The 24,938-nt window shown below is 44.8% G+C and overlaps 2 long non-coding RNA genes across 7 annotated transcripts in view; one reads left to right on the top strand and one right to left on the bottom strand.

Moving 5' to 3' along the window:
* LOC140487228 (uncharacterized) overlaps positions 1-16,527 on the bottom strand; it is a 48,092-nt gene extending 31,565 nt beyond the window's left edge. For 2 of the 3 annotated variants that reach the window (XR_011962803.1, XR_011962805.1), the window contains exon 1: positions 9,927-9,993. This is a non-coding gene — a long non-coding RNA (uncharacterized lncRNA). Of the gene's footprint in view, positions 1-9,926; positions 9,994-16,380 lie in introns of those variants that run through there. The other variant, XR_011962804.1, reaches the window with a different exon arrangement.
* A 45-nt stretch (positions 16,528-16,572) lies between these two features.
* LOC140487229 (uncharacterized) overlaps positions 16,573-24,938 on the top strand; it is a 33,899-nt gene continuing 25,533 nt past the window's right edge. For 2 of the 4 annotated variants that reach the window (XR_011962806.1, XR_011962809.1), the window contains exons 1-4: positions 16,573-16,703; positions 17,694-17,810; positions 24,130-24,214; positions 24,297-24,431. This is a non-coding gene — a long non-coding RNA (uncharacterized lncRNA). The remainder of the gene's footprint in view (positions 16,704-17,693; positions 17,811-24,129; positions 24,215-24,296; positions 24,432-24,938) is intronic. The other 2 variants (XR_011962808.1, XR_011962807.1) reach the window with 1 other exon arrangement.

Below are 24,938 nucleotides of genomic sequence, written 5' to 3'. Positions count from 1 at the left end.
ACATACCAAATGGCTTCCTATTTCAAAGACTGCAAATTTCCCCTCACATGTGGTCAACAATGCCCTCCAGTGTATCTCCTCCACTTCCCACACCACTGCCCTTGAACCCCACCCCTCCAAATGCAACAAAGATGGAATCCCACCATCCTCACCTTCCACCCAGATACAACGCATCATCCTCTGCTCTTTCCACCATCAGATCCAACCCCCTGAGATATATTTCCCTCCCCACCCCTTTCAGCATTCCACAGAGACCATACCTTCTGTGACTTCCATGTTAGATCCACACTCCCCACCAACCCACCCTCCACTCCAGGCACCTTCGCTTGCCACTGCAGGAGGTGGAAAACCTGTGCCCACACCTTCCCCTCACCTCCATCCAAGGCACCACTGGATCCTCCCACATCCAGCAGAGATTTCCCTGCCCCCCCAAACACCTCACCTATTGTGTCCCTTGCTCTCGGGACGCCAAATTGTGGAGTATTTCAGGGAACATTTCTGGGACACATGCACCAACCAACCCCACCGCCCTGTAGCTGACCATTTCAGCTACCCCCCAGCCCCTCCGCCACCACGCTGCTAAGGACATGCAAGTCCTCCATCCCACAAATCCGAGCCACCCGACACCTGGAGGAAGAACACCTCATCTTCCACCTTGGGAACTTTCAACCACACGGCATCAAGGTTTCCTCATCTCCCATCCCCCAACTTATCTCAGATTCAACCCTCCAACTCGGCAAAACCCTCTTGAACAGTCCCACCTGCCCATCTTCCTTTCCAATTGTCCATTCTACCCTCCATTTACAACCACCTATTGCCTCCCTAGCTCCCTTCCCCCAACCCCAAACACCCCTCCCTATTTATCTCTCAGCTGTATTAGATTAGATTAGATTAGATTAGATTACTTACAGTGTGGAAACAGGCCCTTCGGCCCAACAAGTCCACACCGCCCCGCCGAAGCGTAACCCACCCATACCCTGACATCTACATCTACCCCTTACCTAACACTACGGGCAATTTAGCATGGCCAATTCACCTGACCAGCACATCTTTGGACTGTGGGAGGAAACCGGAGCACCCGGAGGAAACCCACGCAGACACGGGGAGAATGTGCAAACTCCACACAGTCAGTCGCCTGAGGCGGGAATTGAACCCGGATCTCTGGCGCTGTGAGGCAGCAGTGCTAACCACTGTGCCACCGTGCCGCCCACCCACATTTCTGATGAAGTGCTGACATGTCCAATACGTCAATTCTCCTGCTCCTTGGATGCTGCCTGACCTGCTGTGCTTTTCCAGCGCCACACTTTAACACAAGCTGGAAGAACAACACCTCATCTCGCACTTGGGGACCCTGCAACTCTCTGGCTTCAACATCACATTCAATAATTTTAGGTCCTGAACTCTCCCACGTCCTAGTGTCTTTGCCCCCTACCCCACATACCAGGCCTTGTTATTACGTAGCCTGCCTTTACACATTACCTATGGTTAGCCACTAACAGTCCCCATAAACAGCTATTCACCCTCCCCCCGTCAGATCGTTATCCACTCCTTTGTCCAACTGCTCCTATATCTCTCTTTGGACTCTATCCCCACCTATCATTTACTCCTTAACCCCTACCTTCTGTATAAAAACGGACATTTTTTTCTCAGTAACATCAGCTCCTGAGGAAGCGTCACTGGATCGAAAATGCGAACTGATTTCTTTTCACAGATGCTGCCTGATCTGTTGAACTTTTCCAATACCATCTGGTTGTGTGCGATTTACAGCATCCGCAATTCTTGTGGTTCTAATTTACCCGGAGTATCTAATTCAGGTCCAGCAGTTGGAAATAGTGTTTTTCAACCTTTCCAGTCCACACTAACTCCATCTCTCTCCCAGTATCTGCTGTCTCTCCCACTCCTTCACATTCAGTCCCCCCTCACAGTGACACTGCGCCTGCAAAGCTGATGGTCGTGTGTTGGCCTGCTGGACCCATCCCTCATTCACTCCCATTGGCTGGAGGGTCACGCCAACTCTCCTATTGGTCTGAAGCTGTGTCAGTCAGCCAGGCCCCATTGTGACCTGAGTGGTGGGATCCTCCCAGGTACATCAAAGGCTGAGGGGTGACCTCATAGAGGTTTATAAAATCATGAGGGGCATGGGTAGGATAAATAGACAAGGTCATTTCCCTGGGGTCGGGGAGTCCAGAATGAGAAGGCATAGGTTTAAGATGAGAGGGGAAGAATTTAAAATGGATCTGAGGGGCAATTTTTTCCCCTACTGATGTTGGTGCGTGTATGGAATTTTCTGTCGGGAAGTGGAGGATGTTGGTACAATTAAACCATTTGGCATCTGGATGGGTATATGAATAGGAAGGGTGTAGAGTGATATGTGCCAAGTGTTGGCAAATGGGACAAGATTAGGTTGGGATATCTGGTCAGCATGGCCCAGTTTAACCAAAGGGTTTATTTTCATGGTGTACATCTCTACGGCTCTGCCCTGTGATGAGCTTCATCATTCAGAGTGAATGGGGCAGTATCACAGAGCACAGGGGCTGGGGGCTATTCAGCCCATTGGGGCTGTACTCTCTCCCTCTGGAGATGCTGCCAGTCTATCCCAATTCACCTCCCATTTGGACATAGCCCTCCAAATCCTTCCTTAAAAAAGTTCACCGGTCTCACCGGTCTATAGTTCCCTGGCTTTTCCTTACCACCTTTCTCAAATAATGGCACCAATCCTCCAACACCTCACCTGTGGCAATCGATGATACAAATATCGCAGCGAGGGGCCCAGCAAAAGCTTCTCTAATTACCCACAAAGTTCTGGGATACACCTGATCAGATTCCAGGGATTTATCCACCTTTATGCATTTTAAGACATCCAGTACCTCCTCCTCTGTAATATGTACACTTGCCAAGTTATCACTATTTATTTCTCCAACTTCTATATCCCCTTTCAGTAAAAACTGACATGAAATACTTACAGAATCTCTCCCACCTCCTGTTGTTCCATAGGCAGTCTTGTTGATCTTTGAGGGTCGCTATTCTCTGCCTAGTTATCCTTTTGTCTTTAGTGTATTTATAGAATCTCTTGGATTCTCCTTAAACCTTCTTCCCAAAGCTATCTCATGTCCCCTTTTTCGCCTCCTGGTTTCCCACGAGTGTACTCCTACTGCCCTTATAGTCCTCTAGGGATTCACACAAACCCAGTGGTCTGTACCTGCCATATCCTTCCTTCATTTTCTTGACCAGAGCCTCAATTTCTCAGGTCATGCAGCATTCTCGACGCCTCCCAGCCTTGGCCTTAACAGGAACATACTATCTGCGTACTCTCATTGTCGCAGGCCTATGGAGGCAATGGCAGATGAGGACAGAGCAACAATCATTATCAGTAAAGAGGTGGTGTTGGGAAAGCTAACAACTCATCCTTATCTCTATAATTCCTCTCTAGCCTCAGAACTATCACTATCTCTGCATCAAAGACATCTCAATCTCTGCAACATCCTCCAATCTCTAATCTCCTCCAGTCTCAACACACTCTCTATCTTTAATCTTGTCCACCCTCACAAATCTCTGTGATATGCCTTTCTTTAATTCCAGCCTTCAGGATAACCCATTTTTATTTCAGATTCCTGCACCCAGAGCTCCACAATGTCCCGCTTAACCTCTGTCACATTTTCCTCCAAAAAACATTAATCAATCATGTATCAGCTATTCTAATATCACCTTCTCTGACCTGGTTTCTATTGTGGCTTGTCATATTCCTATATTACGCGTCTGTGGTCTACATGACAGAAAACGGTGTTGTGATCCATTGGGTTTATGCTGGAAAGAAAATCTCCCAGCTAACTATTTTAATCCCATTTTCCAGCACAGAGCCCATAGACCTGTCAGCCTTGGCCTTACAAGTGTGTTCCTAAATAGATTTTAAATGCCTTCGGGATTTCTGTCTCTCACTCTCTTCCAGACAGTGAGGTTTAGTGCAACTGTTGCTCGATGCTACCACCCCCACAGGGTTCAGAACAGCTGGGTCTGTGCGAACCACAGATCACCCACACATTGTGAAGGATGGCAGGGTCCCTGACAGGGGGCACTGGAGATTTACCAGGATGGTTCAAGGAATGGGGGATTTTAGTTGCAGAATTTGTGGGGCTTTTTTACCATTAATTGTTCACGTGACATGTGTGTTGCTAACACACATCAAGAATAACCATCCGCAATTAATGGACTCTCCTTTGCAACCTCTCCCCTTGCCTGTGCTGTGGTAATATTCAGGTTAACCGCTACCAGACATCTCTAATGAGAGAGCAGTCCTATGGTCGGGTAGGACAATGCTGACTTGATCTTTTACACAGTGATGCCACTGTGCCTCGAGGGTGGGGAAAGAGAATGCTGAAGGTGGTGGATGGGAAACCACTCAGGTACAGTACTTTATCCTGGAGGATGTTCACTTTCTTTAATATTGTTGCGGGGGGGGGGGGTGCACTGATGCAGGCAAGTGGAGAATGTTCCAACACAACCCTGATGTGTACCTTATCGAGAGCAAACAGACATTGGGGAATCAGGGGTTTGGAAAAACTGAGATTGTTCTCCTTGTAGCAAAGGAAATTTGGGGAGCTGTGACAAAGCGGTTTATAAAAGTTACACATTATAATAATAAACCTTACACCCATCAGCTCATTATACAAGGGTTACAGGACACATGTTGAAGATTTGGGAAGATCTATTGAGAGGATGGTTTGATTCAAAGGAGAACATTTATTCAGCAAATGGTATTGATCTGGAACACAATACGAATATCCAGGGCCTGATGTATTGAGTAATTCTGTCAGAGTTTGGCGTTACAATGACTGAGATTTCCATCTGAATATCTGCCTGTAATACAAGTTTATAAAATCCGTCACTGTCAGCCCAAGTTTGAAACTCATACAATCGCCTCCTCCTGGCCCAGGAGGACTGTACACATTACCCCTGGTGGAGGTTAGCAGGCACTTCAAGGGCAAATCTATGTGGGTTTCTATGATTTTCCACCTTGGGACTTCATGTGACTGAACATGGGACAGAATGTTCCAAGATTCAGTGAGATATAGAGAGCAGGATTTGCTTCCTTTTCTTTCCTTCCATTCTGCCGCTGTGCCTCCTCAATAAGACATGGGGTGTGAAAGGCTCATGCACTTGATGGGCAAGATGTCTCCATTCTGACCAATGGGCAGCAACCTCCTCCCAGTCATGAAACAGAGTATCCCTGAAAGATAGCAACTGCGCATGCTTCCCACTGCCCAGTGCTCACAGGACATGTTTAGAATAATGAGGGGGGAAATCTCCTAGAAAAGGCATAACCGGAAAATTCCCAAAGGTTATAAACAGTTTACAGAGAGATATTCACAGGAAACCTGGGCAACTAGTTGGCAAATAGACTATAACTTGGGATAAACTGTAGAAAGCTGCACCACAAAGGGACTGGGGGAAAATGAGCAGGAAACACAGAAAGCTAGCACACAGTTACAACATGGAATCAGGAAAGGGAATGGAATGCTGTCCCTTATTTCAAAGAGTTTGCAATATAAGGGTATGGAGTATATACCTTAGGGCAACTAAACAAATGGCGAGTGAGACCACATCTGGAATAAGCTGAACAGATTTGGTCACTTTAGTTAATGAAATAGAGCAGTTTATTGGAGGCATTTCAGAGAAGATCCATTGGGATGATCCCTGTTTTGAAGGGATTATGCTGTAAGCAAAGGCTGAATAAGTTGGGAATATACTCACTGGACTTGAGAGGAGATCTCTTTGAAACATACAGGATTCTGTCAAGGTTTGACAGGGTAAATATGGAGACGATGTGTCCCATTACGGGTGAGTCTTGAACCAGATTCTGGGTCAGTCGCGGAATCAAGGGTTCTGTTTCAGATTTGTCAAGTTAAAGGCAACACCGACACAGGTTAGGGTTTCAGGAGCAATGGAGCTGGCGTGAGAAGGAGATAAGCAACATTTTAGAGATTGGAATTCGTCGTGTTTGTGATTGTGTAGATGTCTGATCAGAAGGTCACCTTGGGCTCAGATATGAGAGCAATATTGTGAAGAATGTAGTTCTGCCTCAGACACTTCCCAGTGAGAGGGAGGGACACAGCAGTAAGGGAAATGAATTTGGAATAGCAACTGAAGGCAATGGGTTTAACAATTACAGTGTTGCATTGGAGTGAATTGCAGCTAATCGAAGCGTGGTAAGCAGTTTGATAACGGAGTAACAGTGGAGTAATGGAGAGGGATGATGGGGAGGGAGAGCTGGGCATTGTCAGTGTAGATGTGAAACCTAACACAGTGCTTTTGGGCGATGTTACCTCCTGGCAGTATGTAGGTGAGAAACAGGACGGACCAAGGACAGATCCTGGAAGGACACCAAATACAATGAACTCAGAAAGGAAAGGGAGAGTGGAGATGGAGCAGGATTTTCCAATGATGGTGAGGTCATATATTAGGTTTTAGCAGAATGGGAGAGAAAGACATAACCAGAAAAGACAGATAGATCATGGAAAAATATCTGTGAATTGCGAGGGGGTGGGGGGGGTGGAAAGGGTGGTGACAAGCAGGAGGTAGAGACAGAGATTTGGAATGTCCATGATTTAGCTACACTAGGGTAAATGGTCAAGATGACCTCTAATAAGGCTTGACAAGGGACTCTAGGAAATGCAAATTTAGGACTAAAATGAGGAGCACCCTTGTGAGGCAGTTTGGCTCGGTGGGCTAGTGGAGAGGGAGGAAAGAAACAGAGGCAGCTGATTGAATTGTCTCAATGTTATGGACAGAGAAACTCCATGTGCTCCTCACTCTTGTTGTTGGAGGGGAGGATGGAGGAGACAGGATAATGGACAGTGTTTTTATCTCCAAAACAATAAACAAAACCTGTGATAGTGATTCTAAAAATAAGTGAACAAACCTGTCATATTTATCATTTATCAAGAATATTAAAATATACAACTGAAGTTCAGGTTTGAATCCCAAATCGGTAGAGGTTGGCTCTGAATTCAAGAAAAAAACAACTGGAATGAAGAATCTACTGTTTGCCATGGAACCATTGGGGATGTTTTTCTGCCATTGACAATGTCCTTGAGGGAAAGAAACCAGACAGTGGCCCATCAAATCACTCATTGTATTAATTACTGCAAAGTCTCAACAAAGGAATGAAACTGGATGGACCACATTACATCTACCAACGCACTAGCAAATACAACCACACAATCAGCCCTCTTGACCCTGCAACTTCTGCCTCACTGTGGGCCAACAACAGCAGCAGAACTGTACTCTAGCCCAGTCTGAAATCTCATGGCCTGATATCCCCCACTCAACCATTAACATCAAGCCAGGGGAATCAACCCTGGTTCAATGGTGAATGCAGGAGGGCATGTCAGGAACAGTACAAGGCAGACATAAAAATGAAGTGCCAACCTGGTGCAGCTACCAAACCTGCATGCCAAACAGCACAAGCAACACCAAATAGAACGAAGTGATCCCATAACCAACAGATTAGATCGGAGTTCTGCAGTTCTGCCACACCTAGTCAAGAATAGTGATGGACAATTAAACAACTCACTGGAGGAAGCATCACAGATATCCCCATCCTTACCGATGGAGGGGTCTCACACATCCATGCAACAGATAAGAGGACAGCATTAGCAGCGATTTTCAGCCAGCAGTGCCAAGTGGATGAGCCTTCTCCATTAGTCCCTCACATCACAGATATGAATCGACTTGGTTGAAAACTCATTTCCAATCAGATCAAGAAATGGATAAGCGGTGTAAAGGTATGGGCCCTGCCAATATTCTGGCAATTATACTGTTGGCTGTGCTCCAGAACCTGCTGCCCACCAAGGCAAGTACTGCTCCAGCACTGGCACCAACTGACTTTGTGGAACATTGCTCAGGGATGTTCCAACACAACAACACAAGGCAGATCCAACTCAGCCAATTCCCCTCCATCAGTCCACACTCACTCAGCAGTGAAGTGATGGAAGGTGTCATCAACAATGCTGTCACGCAGCTGCTCAGCAATAACCTGCTCAGCGATGCCCAGTTTGGGTTCTGCCAGGGCCACTCAGTTCCTGAGTTTGTTTCAGACTTGATTCACAAACAGACAAACAGCTGAATGAGGTGGGGATGACAGGCCAGACCCATTCCAAGACCACTATTTCGACTTCAGTGATATCACCTGACCTCACCACAGTCTTGGCTCATTTGGTGAAACTCTCATTCACTTCTTTTGTTAACTCTAGATTTCATTGTCTAAACCCACTCCTGGCCAGCATCCCACATTCACCCTCCCAATAATCTCAAGAATATTGAAAACTCTACTGCCGAAGTGCTCACTTGTACCAAAACTTGCTGATCAATCAAAAGACTCCCATTTGTAAGCAACAACAATTTACTTTCGCACCTTTGAATTAATTCCTGACTGTAATCATTCCTATCTCCCTGCACCACACACCTTTTCATATCTCAATAACTCATTTTAGTTCAGACTCTCAATCATGTGTTTATTTTTGAGTTCACCTGTGTGACTGTTTCTATCGACTCCAAGGGAACATGGTCTGGAATCCCCATTCTCACCCTCTAAGATCTACTTTCTTCCTTTAAGGCATTCTTGAAAAACTGCTTATTTGGCAATGCTTTTGGTCACAATATTCTCCATCTGTAGCCTTATGTCAAAACTTCTCAATAATATTTTTCTGAAATTAAAACCATGATGATTTGTACAAATATCTTCTACTCTTCAATATCGCTGAGTGAATAATCTGTAATGTCTCTTATCCAACCACGTTGTGGGAGCACCTTCACCATACAAACTGCAGCAGTACAAGGAAGCCAAACATCACCCTCTCCATAGGCAACAAGGCTTTGGCATTGATCACTGGTTTCTGTGGAAGGAGTAATACACAGTTGATGTTTCATGGAGTGCAATATGAATTACAGGGAATGAAAATGGTGCAGAATTTGACTGTCAGAAATTGAAGGAAAATGCACTCGCTTATTGTAAAAAAGAATTCTTGACTGTCAAAGATATTGTGGAAAAAATAATCTGATAATGGAACAGCATACGGTCAGGAGCCGGGCAGCAGTGGACAATTCATTTACATTTCTGAAGAAGGGCTTATGCCCGAAACGTTGATACTCATGCTCCTCGGATGCTGCCTGGCCTGCTGTGTTTTTCCAGCTCTACATTTTTCAATTCATTTACAAAACAGCTGTGAAAGTAATAGTAAAATACACCCATGAGAGACTGAGGAAGCTAGATACTGAACAAGTGGACATCAGAGAACCCAGAGGTGAACCAGAGCAGAATTCACTTTTATGATCCCACAGTCAAAAGATGTCGAGCACAGAAATAGACTTCTTCGGTCCAACCTATGCCAACCAGATATCCTAACCTAATCTACCTAAATTAAATCCTTTTTGCCACTCCTCAGCCCATTCGCCCATCTGATCAATATCCCACTGTACTCTGAGATAACCTTCTTCATTGTCCACAATACCTCCAATTTTGGTGTCACTGCAAACTTACTAACTATACGGCCTCTATTCACATCCAAATCATTTAAATGAATGATGAAACAAATCCAGAAAAAAGTCCATTTCTCTGGGTTTGAATGTGCTCTGTGTAAATCCTGCCCTATGACTCTTTTTACCAGGGAAGGCTGCACATACATCCCTCTGATCTTTGCCCCCCACAAAGCTGGCGGCCGCGCACGTGTCCAGTGAATCATTGCCCCGAATAAAGATGGCGGCGCTCACTCGGACCGATTACTCAACGAGGCATATTCCCGTTTGCTGCAAAAACTGGACTGTAAGTTTCAAATTTGTATCTTCCGATGTGTACCAAATGATTGTAAAACCTCTCAGACCATACCAACACCATTTCCCTCCCGCTTCCTGCTGTTTATTTCTTTCCTTACCGACAGCTCTCCGCGCAGACATCCCGAACATTCACGCCCACCTCGAGGATGATCACGTGGTATAGTCTAGTCCCGCCCTCGTCCACTGATTGGCCGGAGGACCAACTGCCCCGCCAGGTCCTCCAGCTCCGCCCCTGCCTATGCATTGGTCCGACGCTGACATCAATCACATCTTCGGTCCAACCGGTATTTGCCAACCAGATATCCGAATCTATCGAAATTAAATCCTATCTGCCACTTCTCAGCCCATTGGCCCATTTGATCAATATCCCATTGTATTCTGAGACAAGCTTCTTCATTGTCCACAATACCAACTGTTGGCTGGAGCTTGCGCACTGCTTCGTGGCTTTTGTTGCTGATTCTCAATTACAAGAGTGAGGGACAAAGTTAAAATCACACAACCATCTGATGAAGGACCAGCAAAGTAGTGCTTCCAAATAAACCTGTTGAACTATAACCTGGTGTTCTGTGAATTTTAATTTTGTCCATCCTAATCCAACACCAGCATCTCCAAGTGACGAGTGAGGGAGGAATGCATAACAAAAGATCTTGGAAAAGGAGAAGGCCGTCTTGCCCTTCGAGCCTGCTCTACCATTCGATAAGATAATGGCTGATCATTTTGTGGATGCAGAACCATTTACCCACGTTCTCACCATATTCCTTAATTAGTTATTTCAAAACTAACTTAGCTTTAAAAACGTTCATTGAACTAGCATCAACTACTTCCCTGGGCAATGCACTCCATCGAGGTCAAGACATTCCTTCTCAATTCACTCCTAAATTTGCTTCCTCTAATCTTGTGGTTTTGCCCTCTTGTCCTGGCTTCATCTGCCAGTGGAAACATCCTCTCTACTTCTATTTTATTCATTCCATTCATTATTTTATATATTTCCCATTCTTCTGAATTCCAATGAATATAATCCCAATCTACTCAGTCTCTGTTAAACCAAACCCCTCACCTCCAGAATCAACATAGTTAATCTCCTCTGCACCCCCTCTAGTGCCAGTACATCCTTGAGCACGTAAGGAGGTAAAAACTGCATGCAGTACTCCAGGTGTGGCCTCACCAGCACCCACTATAGCTGGAACATAACCTCTGCTTTTAAACACAATCCCTTCACACAATGAAGGACAAAATTCCATTTGCCTTCTGAATTGATTGTTGTACCTGGTGACCCACCCTCCTGCAGAACGATATTCAGGTGCCTCTGCATAGCAAATAATGTAACTTTTTAAAAAAATTCAAGTAATCATCTTTTTATTAATGTTACTCCAACCAAAGAGTATGACTTTACATTTATGAAAATAATATTCCACTTGCCAAACCATTGCCCACTAACTCAATGTATCTATGTTCCTCTGCAAAGTTTCCCAGTCCTCTGCACATTTTGTTCTGCTACTCATCTTAGTCTCATATGCAAACGTTGACACCCTACATGTGGTCCCCAACTACAAATAATCTGTATAAATTCTAAATAATTGCAGTCCCAACACTGATCCTAGAGGCACACTACTAGTTACTGATTGCCAGCCAGAATAAGGCTTATTTATCCCCACTCTTTGCTTCCTGTTAGTCAAGCAATCTTCTATCCATGCTAAGACTGTATCCCATGCACCCTTATATAATGCAACAGCCACTTGCGTGGCACCATGTTGAAGGCCTTTTGGAAATCAAGGTACACCGCATCCACTAGGTCCTCGTTGTCCACCTTGCTTGAAATGTCTTCTTAGAATTCCAAATGATATGTCAAGCATGACCTGCCCTTCATGAATTGATGCTCTGTCTGCCCAATGGGACAATTTCTATTGAGATTCCATGCTACTTCTTCCCTGATAATACACCCACGCATCTTTCCAACTACAGAGAATAAACTAACTGGTGTAGAATTCCTATCTTTTGTCCACCGCCTTATCTTATAGTCCTTCCTTTTCACTGAAATATGCCTTTGCTGAGCACTTCCTAAAATGTCTTTGAAAATCTTTCACTGCTCATCAACTGTCCCACCATAAAATCTTTGTTTTCAGTCTACTTTATCCAGGTTCTCCCTCATTCTATTTTAGTTTCCCGTGTTCAAACACGGGACCAAGATATTAAATTTTATCTTCACACTTCCCATATGTACTCTAACTTCAACCATACAGTGATCACTTCTTGCAAGAGGATCCCTAGCTCTGAGGTCATTAATTATTCCTGTCTCATTGCACAGGGGCCAGATCTTGGATAGCTTGCTCCTTGTCGGTTACATTTCATACTGTTCAAAAAAACTATCATGGATACACTGAATGAACTCCTCAAGGCTACCCTGACTGAGCTGGTTTGACCAATCTACATGTAGATTAAAATCACCCATGATAATAGCCGTACCATTTTTACAGGCATTAGTTATTTCTTTGATTATTGCCCATCCCATTGTGATGTTATTATTTGGCCTACACACTGTGCCTATCAGTGACTTTCTTGTTAGAATTTTGAAAGCATCATTCCTGTTTCTCCTAATGTACAGCAATAACAACAACTACTTGCTTTGTATGGAATCTTTCACAATGGCAAATCTCCTAAGGTGCTTCATGGATGATCAAAACATTGATTCAGGAGAATGATTTTAAAATACATCTTAACGGAGGAGAGAGAAGGTTAGGGAGGGTATTCCACAGACTTCTGCTCTTGACAGCTCCAATTGTGGAGTGATGCAGGTGGGGTGGGTTGAAAAGGGAACGTGCAAAAGGGAAATGGAGGAGCGTAGGCAGTGCATAAGGTCTTAAGGATAGAGGAGGTTCCAGACTGAGTCTGTCTGTCATAGACAGTGTGGCTGCCTCATGGAATTTGAAGCAACGCAATGGGCCCATGCATGTCATGTTAGTCAAGGATAGTATAACGGTGGCTGAGAGAACCTTTGATGAGGACTTGTCTCCTGAAGTAGTGTGGGCTGAGGTTAGAAACAGCAGAGGGGAGGTCACACTGCTTGGATTTTTTATAGGCCACCACAGAGTTCCAGGGAGGGGGAAGAGATGATTAGCAAAATTACTCTGGGTAGGAGTGAAAGTAACGTGGTGGTCATTGTGGGGGACTTTAACTTCCCCAACATTGACTGGAAATAGTACATTGGATGGATCAGTTTTTGTCCAATGTGTACAGGAGGGTTTCCTGACACAGTATGTCAAAGGGCCGACAAGAGGGGAGGCCACATTGGATCTGGTGTTTGGTCATGAACCGGACTAGGTGTTTGATTTAGTTGTAGGTGAGCACTTTGGAGAGAGTGATCATAATTCAGTTATGTTTAGTTTGGCGATGAAAAGGGATAGGTACATGCCACAGGTGAAGACTTATCGATGGGACAGTGGCAAGATGATGCGATTCAGCAAGAATTAGGATGCATAGGATGGGGTACCGAAATGCAGTGGATGCAGACAATGGAAATGTGGAGCTGGTTTAAGGAACAGATATTGCGTGTCCTTGATAGGTATGTCCCTATCAGGCAGGGAGGAAGTGATAAGGTAAGGGAACCGTGATTTAGCACAGAAATTGCATCTCTTATTAAGAAGAAGTAGGAGGCTTATGTTTTGATGAGGCAAATGGTACAGATGAAGTGATGGAGACTTACAGATCAGCTAGGAAGGCTTTAAAGAGAGTTAAGAAGAACAAAGAGAGAACAAGAGCAGTCTTTAGCGAATAGAATAAAGGAGAACCCTTAAGCTTTCTATAGGTATGTGAGGAATAAAGGATAGGGTAGGAATCGGGCCAATCAAAGACAGAAGTGGGAAGTTGAGTGTGGACACTGGAAATCGGAGAGGTGCGAAACGAATATTTCTCATTGGTTTTCACTCAGGAAAATTAGAATATTGTAGATAATAATGATGTAGAAGATGTTAGACTAGAAAGGATAGAGGTCAGTTTCGAACAGGTGTTATCAATTCTAGAAGGATTGAATGTAGACAAGTCCCCTGGGCTAGATGGGATTTATCCATAGATTGTCTGGGATGCGAGGGAGAAGATAGCAAAGACTTTGGCTTTGATATTGAGCTGTCATTGCCTACAAGTTCAGTACCAGAGGACTGGATGTTTGCAAATGTTATGCCCTTGATCAAGAAGGGCAGTAGAGATGACCCAGGTAATTATATACCAGTGAGCCTTACTTCTGTTGTAGGAAAGGTTTTGGAAAGGATTATAAGAGACACTATTTGTAATCATCTGGAAAACAACAATATGATTTCAGATCGTCAATATGGTTTCGTCAAGGGCAGATCGTGTCTCACAAATCTCATTGAGTTTTTTGAGATGGTGACAAAGCATATAGATGAGGGTAGGGCAGTTGACGTGGTATACATGGACTTCAGTAAAGCCTTTAATAAGGTTCCACATGGTAGGCTGTTAGAGAAAATGCAGTGACATGGAATTGAGTGTGATTTAGCAGTTTGGATTAGAAACTGGCTTTCTGAAAGAAGGCAGCGAGTGGTGGATGATGGAAAATAATCAGCCTCCAGTGCGGTTATTAGTGGTGTGCCACAAAGATCTGTTTTGGGACTACTGCTGTTTGTCATTTTTATAAAGGTGTTATACGCAGGCATAGGTGGATGGATTAGTAATTTTGCAGACGACACCAAAGTCAGTGGAGTAGTGGATAGTGTGGAAGAATGTTACAGGTTGCAGGAGGACTTGGATAAACTGCAGAATTGGGCTGAATGTAGCAAATGGAGTTCAATGCAGCTAAATGTAAGGTGATGCACTTTGTGAAGAATAACAGGGGAAGGCAGAGTACTGGGTCAATGGAAAGATTCTTGGTAGTGTAGATGTGCAGAAGGATGTTGGAGGCCATGTACATAGATGCCTGAAAGTTGCCACCAGGTGTACAGTACTGTAAAGGCGGCATACAGTGTGTAAGATTTCATTCGTAGATGGATTGAGTTCTGGAGCCGCAATATCATGCTGCAACTATCCAAAACACTGGTGCAGCCATATTTGGAATATTGTGTGCAGTTCTGGTGCCCATATTTCTGGAAGGATGTGGAAGCATGGGAAAAGGCACAGAGGATATTTACCAGGATGTTGTGTGGTCTGGAGGGAAGGTCTTATGAGGAAAGGTTGAGAGACTTGAACGTATTGTCATTGGCAAGAAGAAGGCGAAGAGAGGATTTGATAGAGACATACAAGATGATCAGAGGCTTAGATAGGGTAGACAGTGAAAGTCTTTTTCCAAGGATTATGACATTAGTGTGTATAAGGGGGCATATCTCCAAATCGAGGGGTGATAGATTTAAGACAGATGTCAGAGGCAGGTTCTTTACTCAGAGTGGTTAGGACATGGAATCCACTACCTACTAATGTAGTTAACTCAGCCACGTTAGTGAGATTTAAACAATCCTTTAGATAAGCACATGGGTGATTTCAGGATAGTGTAGGGGGACGAGCTGAGAATAGTTCATAGGTTGGCGCAACATCAAGGACCGAAGGGCCTGTTCTGCGCTGTATTGTTCTCTGACTATTGTGCGACAAGAGATTTTTACTGTCTTAAACAGAGTGATGGATCTTGTATTGTGGGCTTACGAAGTGTCACTGATCTCTACCAAACATGTCGAGGTAGAGAATGCTGCCTGACCTGCTGCGCTTTTCCAGCAACACATTTTTCAGCTCTGATCTCCAGCACCTGCAGTCCTCACTTTCTCCATGTACGAGGTAGAGTCAGGACAATAATAAGAGGCTACAACAGGAGGGGGACAGGTAGCTTCATACAAAACCCGACTCCTTCTCAACAGTTTTCACCACAAAAACTGAGCGCCTTCCAGAAAAGCACCTCTATATCCCACCACAACATTTTGCCCCCACAATCGTGGTATCTGGCTGTGCACTAAGAGGCGTGCAACAGTCTGTACTGGGACCCTGAAACGCTTGGTAAAGAGTCAAATCATCTGAGCATTGAGAGCCCCACCACATTGCATGCATTTTCTATTGTTTTCACTCTGTTCCTGACTTCCCTTGTTTTTCTTAAAGAACCTGCTAAAAGTTGTTATTACACACATCTGCACAAGCTGTGAATTGAACCCAGGCCTCTCGGTCCAAGATTCGGGATATTTTCACCGCGTCACAAAACATCGACTCGAACTTCATTTGTCCCTTGCCTGCTAAGTCACGCCTGAATCAACTCTGCAATTGGGAGGAAGAGGCGGAACAGAAGGACCGAGTAGCGGCCGGTCCTCCAACCAGAGTGAGTGAGGAGAGGGACCAAAGCATTCTCGGGGGTGAACGCTTCAAGATTGGTCTGAGAGTAAAATATTTTGCAGGATTGATCATTCTCACGACTTAGTGGAGCATTAAACCTCTCTTATAAATCAATGTGAGACTTTAAGAAATACTGTAGTTGAAATGTAAATCTGATAACGTACATATTTCCAATCGATTTACACAACTCGAGTAAGAAACTTCTTTTCAAGCTCCCAGAACGATTAGTAATTTACATACCTGGCTGTTATGGTTGATTTAGACCGGACAATCTATTTGACTGTTAGACATCTCTATGACTATAACTCGACAAAACAATTGTTAATGAATAATATTGTACCCATCAGGCTTTGCAGTTATGAATATTCTCTCTAAATTCACTGATAAACTTAGACGCACGCGCAGTTTGGTTTCAATGCAGAGCATGCGCAGTGTCACATTGGTCAGGACAGAGAGAAATGGAGCTGCTTTCTCCGGCAGCGTGTTCGATCGGCTTCAGAGCCGGTGTGCGGGAGCCTCCCTGGGAGAAAGGAGCGGAGAGAATTCACAAGTCCCGGATAAAGGTTAAAAAAAATTCGAAAAAGTCCCTCCAGTCCTGGGTAAAGAGGTGGCGGTCTCTGATCAGGGAAGTGGTCCAGGGTCACGGCCGCCATTTGTTTGAGAGAAGAGTGAGGATGGTCAGGGCCGCCATGTTGAGAAGGTCAAGGTGCAGGAGGGCGGGGCTCTCGGGGTCTGTAGAACAATCAGAGGAAAGGGAAGACCCATTGTTATTGATTTAATTCCACGAACACAGCTTCACTGGGCGATCCTGCAGGAATATCCTCTCTCAGTCCTGCTGGGATGTTTCACCCAATCAGAACCAGCAGTTCTCCTCCTCTCTCAGCTCCATTTCTGTCCTTCCTGCAGCATCTGTCCCCTGGAACATTGAGCTGCCTGTCCTGTCCCTCCCTCAGCTGTTGTTTCTGTAATACCTGTGATATCCCAATCCCACTTTAGATTACTTCACTAAAGACAGGAATGCACCCGATGGATTTTTCTTAACATCAGCAATTGTTTAATACTCACTTACCTGTTTTTAATTATATCTTTTTTGAAGCATTTAATTCACAGTCAATCATTTGCAATGGCGGGATTTAAAACTGTGTTCAGAGAACTTTTGCTGAGTTTCTGGATAAATTGCTTCACAATAATGCCCCTCGGCCATAACTTCGTCTGCTCACAGGTTGCGCATTCCAGTACAACATGAATCAAAACCCTTTCTTTGTGCACAATTATTTGATGCTGAACTCTGGTGATGTCACTCAGTATCTCTCCTTGTGCGGTCCCTCACTGTGTGGGTCTAATTGCTGCCTCTGTCAGCGTCTCTCACTCTTGCAGCTACTCCAGATCCTGAGCCAACAGAATTCTCCACTCCAGAGAGATGACGCAGTACAGGCCAGGAATGGAGACTGGGATTTTCCAGATCTCTGTGGGGCTCAGTGCCATTTTACATATGTAACCCTCACAAGCATCAGTCTAATTTCCCATTCTGCCTAATTCTGTGTCTTCTACAGGTACTAAAGGAGTTACTGACTCAATAGACGTGCCAACTGCTGGTTGGGAAGATGTTTGGTCAGCCAGAGAGAAAAAGGTCAGGGAGGTCAGGAGCCTTATATAAATCCTGCCGCCAGGTAAGATTACTCACAGTGCACAGAGCAAAGAGCAATGAGAGGGCTCCAAACATCAGCTAACAGGCCATGACATAGATATAGTGCTGGAGGGGGAGCAGACTCGCCTCAGGCTCAATCACCACTTCTACTTTAAGTTTTATTGTACTGAGACAGCATCGGGAGTTCCCAGTTTTCAATCCAGGCGTGTGCTGTCTTGTTGAGCACCAGGACAACAGAGGGGAAAACAGGCCTGCAATGAGAGAATGGTAATGCTGCCTGGGATCTTCCTGTTCCCTATTCCCTCTCCAACACTGCATCTATGGCTCATCTTGTGGACCAGTGTCTTCAATCATTCTAACTCCTATAACAGTTCCTATCTCTGTCATCTCCTCACCTCTCACCAATTTCTTGACATATTTGAAACCTCCAGTCCAGACGACCTGTAACTTGCTTCAGTCTCTACAAACATGCCTTGTCTCGATAGTCTCCTCCAACAACAACTGAAGACATTAGGTCTGTTTCTGTGCTGCATTACTCTTTGTTTGATGTTTCCTAAATGGAATGAGTTGCATTTGCCTGTGTTTGGCCTATATCCCTTCCAATCTTCTCCTCTCCATGTACCTGACCAAGTGTCATTTCCATGTTGTAATTATACTTGATTTCACCATTTCCTCTGGCAGTCCATTCCATCTATGCACCATTCTCTGTGGAAAATGTTGCCCCTCAGCTCCCTCTTTAAATCCTTGCTCTCTCACCACACGTTTGTGGCTCTAGATTTGGACTCACCTACCCTTCGCAATTCACCTTACTTAAGCCCTACATTGTTTCATACACCTTTATAAGGTCAATCCGTGGCCACCTCTGCCCATGAGAATTATTGACGACAATGTTACAAATATCTCCAACTCATGTACTCAATGTTCTGGCCACTGATGACAAGTGTGCCAAATGCTGCTTTCCCCTCCCTGTCCCCCTGTGATGCCACTTCCAAGGAACAATGTAACTGCACCCCTTGATCTCCCTCTGTTTGACAACACTGCGCAGGTCCCTACCATTAACTGTTTTAGTCCTCCCTGGTTTGTCTGAACTAAATCGAACACCTGAATTAAATTTCATCTTTCATTCCTTAGCCCACTGGCCCAGTTGATTAACATCCCCTTCGATACCTATATTCCCTGCCCACTCTTCCACTATTCTTGGTATCTGCAAAAATGCTAACAGGGACTGCTACCTTTTCACTCAGATTGTTTATGTAAGTGGTGCACAACAGTGGTCCCAGCACCAATCCTTACAGCACACTGCTGGTCAGAGGCCCCAGTCTGAACAACAACCCTCTCCCACCACCCTCTGTCTCTCACTGTCATCCCATTTTGTATCCAGTTGGCTAGGTCTCCCTGATCCCTTGTGACCTAACCTTACTAACCAATGTATCATGCTACACCCTGAACAAGGGTTGCTGAAACCAGAAACAACGTCTGTTGCTCTGCCTTCATCTATCTTCAAGTCAAATTTGTGAGGCATGTTTTCCCACGCACAAAGCCATACTGGTTGCCGTAATCAGTCTTTGTCGTTCCAAATACCACCTACCTCTCAGAATGACCTCCAACAACTGACGCACTCTGATGTCTGGCTCATCAGTCTGTAGTTTCCTGGCTTCCTCTTGCAGCCTTTGTTAATTAATGACACAACATTATAATCATAGTCAGAGAGTCAGACCGCACTGTTCGGTCAATGCTAACCATACTCTAAAACTGATCTTGTCCCACCTGCCTGTACCTTGATCCTATCCCTTCAAACCTTTCCTATTCATGTACTAATCCTAATGTCTTTTAAACATTGTAATTGTCCCCACATTCACCCCTTCCTTGGGAAGTTCATTCCACACGCAATCCACCCTCTGTGTAACAATGTGACCCTCACGACTTTTTTTTAAATGTGTCTCCTCTTACACTTAAAAATGTAGCTTCTCGTCTTGAAACTCCCCTGTCCTTGGGAAAAAAAAACAGCTCCCATTAACTCTATCTATTCCCCTCATTATTTTATAAACTTCTACGAGGTCATCTGTCAACATTCAGGTTTCAATGAAAAAAATACCAACCTATTCAGCCTTTCTTTAGAACTGAAAACTTCCATACCCAGCCACATTCCAGTAAATCTCATCTGAACCCTTTCGAGCTTAATAATATCCTTCCGATAACTGGGTGACCTGAACTGAACACAGTATTCCAGAAGTGGACTCACCAATGGCCTGTATAATCTCAATGCGACTTCACAACTCCTATATCCAAAGTAATGAAAGCAAGTGTGGCAAGTCCCTTTTTAACTATCCTGTCTCCATGCTGCAAACTTCAAAGAATTATGTACCTATACCTCGAGGTCCCTCTGTTCTACAACACTACTGAAGGTCCTACCATTAATTGTATAGGCCCTGCCTGTGTTTGTTGTACCAAATGCATTCCCTCGCATTATACAGATTGAACTCCATCTACAGTTTTTCAGCCATTCACGCATTTCATCAGGATCCCTTTGTAATCTCAGAAAACCTTCTTCACTGTCCACAATGCCACCCTCCAGTCTACCTGCCTATCACACATGGTACAAATATCTTTGCTAGGGGGCCTACAATTTCTTCACCAGCTTCCCACAATGTCCTGAGATACATTTAATCAGGGCCTGGGGATTTATCTACCTTTGTGGTTTAAAACCTCCAGCACCTCCTCTTCGATAATGTGGACTCATTTCAAGACGTTGAGTCATAGAGACGTATAGCACGGAAACAGGCCCTTCAGACCAACTCCTGCATGTTGTATCTAGTCACATTTGCCACAATTTTGCCAATATCCCTCTAAACCCTTTTTATTCATATACCCATCATATAAAATGTATTTCTATCAGCCTGCACTATTTCCTCTGGCAGTTTATTCCATAGACTCTGCCAGAACCAGTTTTCCTTTAGGTCCCTTCGAAACGTTCCCCTCGCACTTTAAAGCGATGCCCTGTCGGTTTGGAATCCCCCAGCCTGGGAAAAAGACCTAGTCTATTGACCCTATCGATGATCATCATGATTTTAAACACCTTTATGAGGTAACTCCTCAGCCTCCCATGTTCAAGTGAAAACAGCCCCAGCTTATTCAGGCTTTTCCCTGAAGAGCAAACCCTTCAACCCTGGAAGAATCCTTGTTCATTTCTTCTGAACCTTTCATGTTGCACAACATCCTCCCGATGGCATTGAGACCTGAATTGCACACAGTATTCTAATAGTAGTCAGGACAAACATGGTTTAGTCCCCCGAGCGCCCCAGTCTTTATCCACAGTAAGTTCCAAAGTGAAATATTTGTTTCGGATCCTGTAGTTGACCACATTGTTGGCTTCATTGATCATTATGGATAACTGTTTTGTCCCTCACTCTTCTTTTGCTCTTAATACACTTATAGAATCTCTTTCAATTCTCCTTAACTTTCTCTGCCAAAGCTATCTTATGCTCTCTCTTTACGTTCCTGATTTCCATCCTAAGAGTATTTCTACAGCCCCGATGCTCCTGAAGGGATTCACTTGAGTCAGCCAGTTATGTGCCCTCCTGTTTTCTTGACCAGAGCCTCGAAACTCAGCCAGTGTTTCCTAATTCAGTCAGCATTGAGCTGCACACTAACAGGAACACACTGGCGCTGAACGCTCCTTTTATCTTGGTTTTAAAATATTCCTATTTGCCCAGACTTCCCTTTACCTGCAAATAGCCTCCCAGATCTACTTTTAAAATTTATTAGATTAGATTAGATTACTTACAGTGTGGAAACAGGCCCTTCGGCCCAACAAGTCCACACCGCCCCGCCGAAGCACAACCCACCCATACCCCTACATCTACCCCTTACCTAACACTACGGGCAATTTTAGCATGGCCAATTCACCTGACCTGCACATCTTTGGACTGTGGGAGGAAACCGGAGCACCCGGAGGAAACCCACGCAGACACGGGGAGAACGTGCAAACTCCACACAGTTAGTCGCCTGAGGCGGGAATTGAACCCGGGTCTCTGGCGCTGTGAGGCAGCAGTGCTAACCACTGTGCCACCGTGCTGCCCACGCTGTGCCACCGTGCTGCCCACGCTGTGCCACCGTGCCGCCCACCTGTGCCACTGTGCCGCCCACATTATGTCTAATACTATCTTGCTCCGTGGTATAACTTGAACTTGTGGACCAGGCCTGTCCTTTTCCATTGCTATTTTCAAACAATTGTGGTGACTTTCCAAAGTGCTCCCCCACTAACACCTCAGTCCTGTTCCCTACCTTGTTTCCCAAGGGGAGGTCAGGTTTAGCCCCATTCTCCAGTTGGGCCATTTACATAATGACTGTGTACCTGTGCTGACATCTTCAGACATCCAGGGACTTGCCCACCAAGGTCTCTGTCTTCCTCAGTTCTCCAGGAGGACCTACCATTCATGATGTATACTGTTCGCTTATGAGACTCCCCACAGTGCATTACCTCACAGTAATCAGAAGTAAACTCCATCTGCCATTCCTCTGCTCAGTTTATCATCTGATCGATATCAGACTGCAGCCTGAGACCATGCCCCTCACTGTGGAAAACACTCTCACTTTTCATGTCATCGATAAACCTACTAATGATTCCTTCTGCTTTCATATCCGAGATATTAATGTACATAATAACCAGCAATGGTTCCTGCACAGATCCCTGTTTTACATCCACTGGACAAAGGCTTCCAATCATAAAAACAATCCTCCACCAATTGTGGATACAATTTATCAACTTGCCTTGGATCCCATGGGCTCTTCCCTTTTGGACCAGCCTTCCATGTGGGAGCTTATCAAAGACCTTAATGAACTCCATGTAACCCACATCATCTGCATTGCCCTCATCAAAATCAGGACAGTCCTCAAGCAAATCCATACAGACAATTCCTAATATATTCCTGTCCTTTCGAATGTTGATTCATCGTGTTCCTCAGAATTGTTTCCAATAATTTCCCTCCCTCTCCTATCAGACTATCTGCTCTGTAATTACCTGGCCTATCCCTGCTGCCCTTCTTGAACAAAGGAACCACATTAGCGATCCTCCAGTCATTCAGCACTTCACCTGTGGCCAGCAAAGTATTAAATATATCCGCCAGGGCCCAGCAATCTGCTCCATGACCTCCCATAGCAGCTTGGGATATATTTGATTGTTACTGGGTATTTCTCCACCTTTTTGCCTGTGAAAATATTTAATGCCTCCTCCTCATTGATCTTAATATGTTCCTGAACCTCACCATCCCTGGCTTCACTGTCTTTCTCCTGTGTGAATACAGATGGGAAGTATTCATTGAAGACCTCACCTTCTTCCTCTGGCTCCATGCACTGATTGTCCCTTTGGTTTCGAACAGGCCCCACTGCTTAGTTGGGAATTCTCTTACTCTAACTGTACTTATTAAGTACCTTGTGGCTTATCCTTAACATTATTAGCTCAGGATATTTTGTGACCGTTGTTTGCCTGTTCATTTTTAAGGACTACAACCACCACCCCCAGCATCCACCCCATCCCCCCTGCCCCACACACTCTAGACTTTTGAATGGCTTCGTCTGTTTTTATTGCTCTGTATTTTCTTTATCAAACTCACAATATCCCTTGATCAGTAATTGCTAAATGTGCTGTTTGAGCCATTCACTCCTCCCAAAACACATTTGCTCTGAATTCTCACTGCATCACATTAAACATCTCCCGTGTTCCAAATAGAGACTCCAACAAGTGTAGTTCCTTGCAGTCGAGGCTTGCCAGTCTAATGATAACGTTGAATGACAGTGATAATCTAATGATAAATGGCCTCCCCAAGTTTAGATACTTAGCTGCTGCATTACCCTTATCTTTTTCCATAATGTCTTTGAAGCTAACAGTTACGGTCTCTGTGCTCAAAAAAGCTCCTCATCTCTGTCATCTTGTCCAGAACCTACAGTCCACCCTGTCTCTAACATTCTCGAGTCCTTACCAACCTCTCCATCTGTGCACCTTCCTCCAGCCTGGAGAGCACATGATATCACTGTAACCCTCTCCAGTCTTCACACCACTCATGCATTCACCTATTTACAATGGTGGAATTTGAACATGGCTGAGTTTCTGGATAAAAAGCACAGCGATAATACCACCAGGCCATCACTTCACATTCTCACAGGTTTCCCATCCCTGAGCATTGACACCAGAAGCAAAATGAATCAAAACCCCTTCTTTCTACACAATGGTTTGTTACGAAATCTTCCTGCGCTCTGCTGATATCACTCAGTATCTCTCCATTTGGTATTCCTCACTGTGAGGGTTTAATTGCTGCCTCTGTCAGTGTCTCTCACTCTTCCAGCTACTCCAGATCCTGAGCCAACAGAATCCATCTCTCCAGAGAGATGAAGCAGCACAGACCAGAGATGGAGATTGGGATTTTTCAGGTCAGTATGGCAATTATTACCATTCTGCATGTGTTTCCATCACCCTAATTTCAGAGACTGCCTATTTCTCTGTCTCCTGTAGGTATTTAGGAAGTTCCCGATTCAATAGTCTTCCCAATTGCTGGGTGTCTCATCCATCACCTCATTGAAGATGGTTGGTCAGCCAGAGAGACAAAGGGCAGGGAGATCTGGAGCATTCAATAAATCCTGCAGTGAGGTAATATCACTCACAGTGCACAGAGCAGAGAGCAATGAGATATCTCCAAACATCGGCTAACAAGACATGGCACAGATACAGTGCTGGAGGGAGAGCACAGTACAGACACACCTCAGGCTCAATCACCACCCCCACTGTAAGTTTTGTTGCACTGAGACAGCATCGAGAGTTCCCAGTTTTCAATCCAGGCCTGTGCTGCCTTGGTGAGCATCTGGACAACAGAGGGGAAAGCAGGCCTCCCATGAGAGGCTTGTAACCGTGACCAGTCTAAAGAGTCCTTGCTAACTCTGCAACCCTCAGTATTGCTAACTTCATCCAGTCTCGACAACCGAGCAGAAAGCAATGAGAAGGCTTCAAACCTCTGTTAACAAGACATGACATCGATACAGTTCTGGAGGGGGAGTACAGAATATCCCCACCTCATGCACAATCACCACCCTGGCTTTAAGTTCTGTTGTACTAAGACTTGCTACTCTCCAGCGCTGCATCTACAGCATGTCTTGTGGA

This window comes from Chiloscyllium punctatum, chromosome 16 (genome assembly GCF_047496795.1).
Source record: "Chiloscyllium punctatum isolate Juve2018m chromosome 16, sChiPun1.3, whole genome shotgun sequence".
NCBI lineage: Eukaryota > Metazoa > Chordata > Chondrichthyes > Orectolobiformes > Hemiscylliidae > Chiloscyllium > Chiloscyllium punctatum.
The sequence above is the reverse complement of the archived record's forward strand: the minus strand, read 5'-3'. Positions and strand labels throughout refer to the sequence as shown.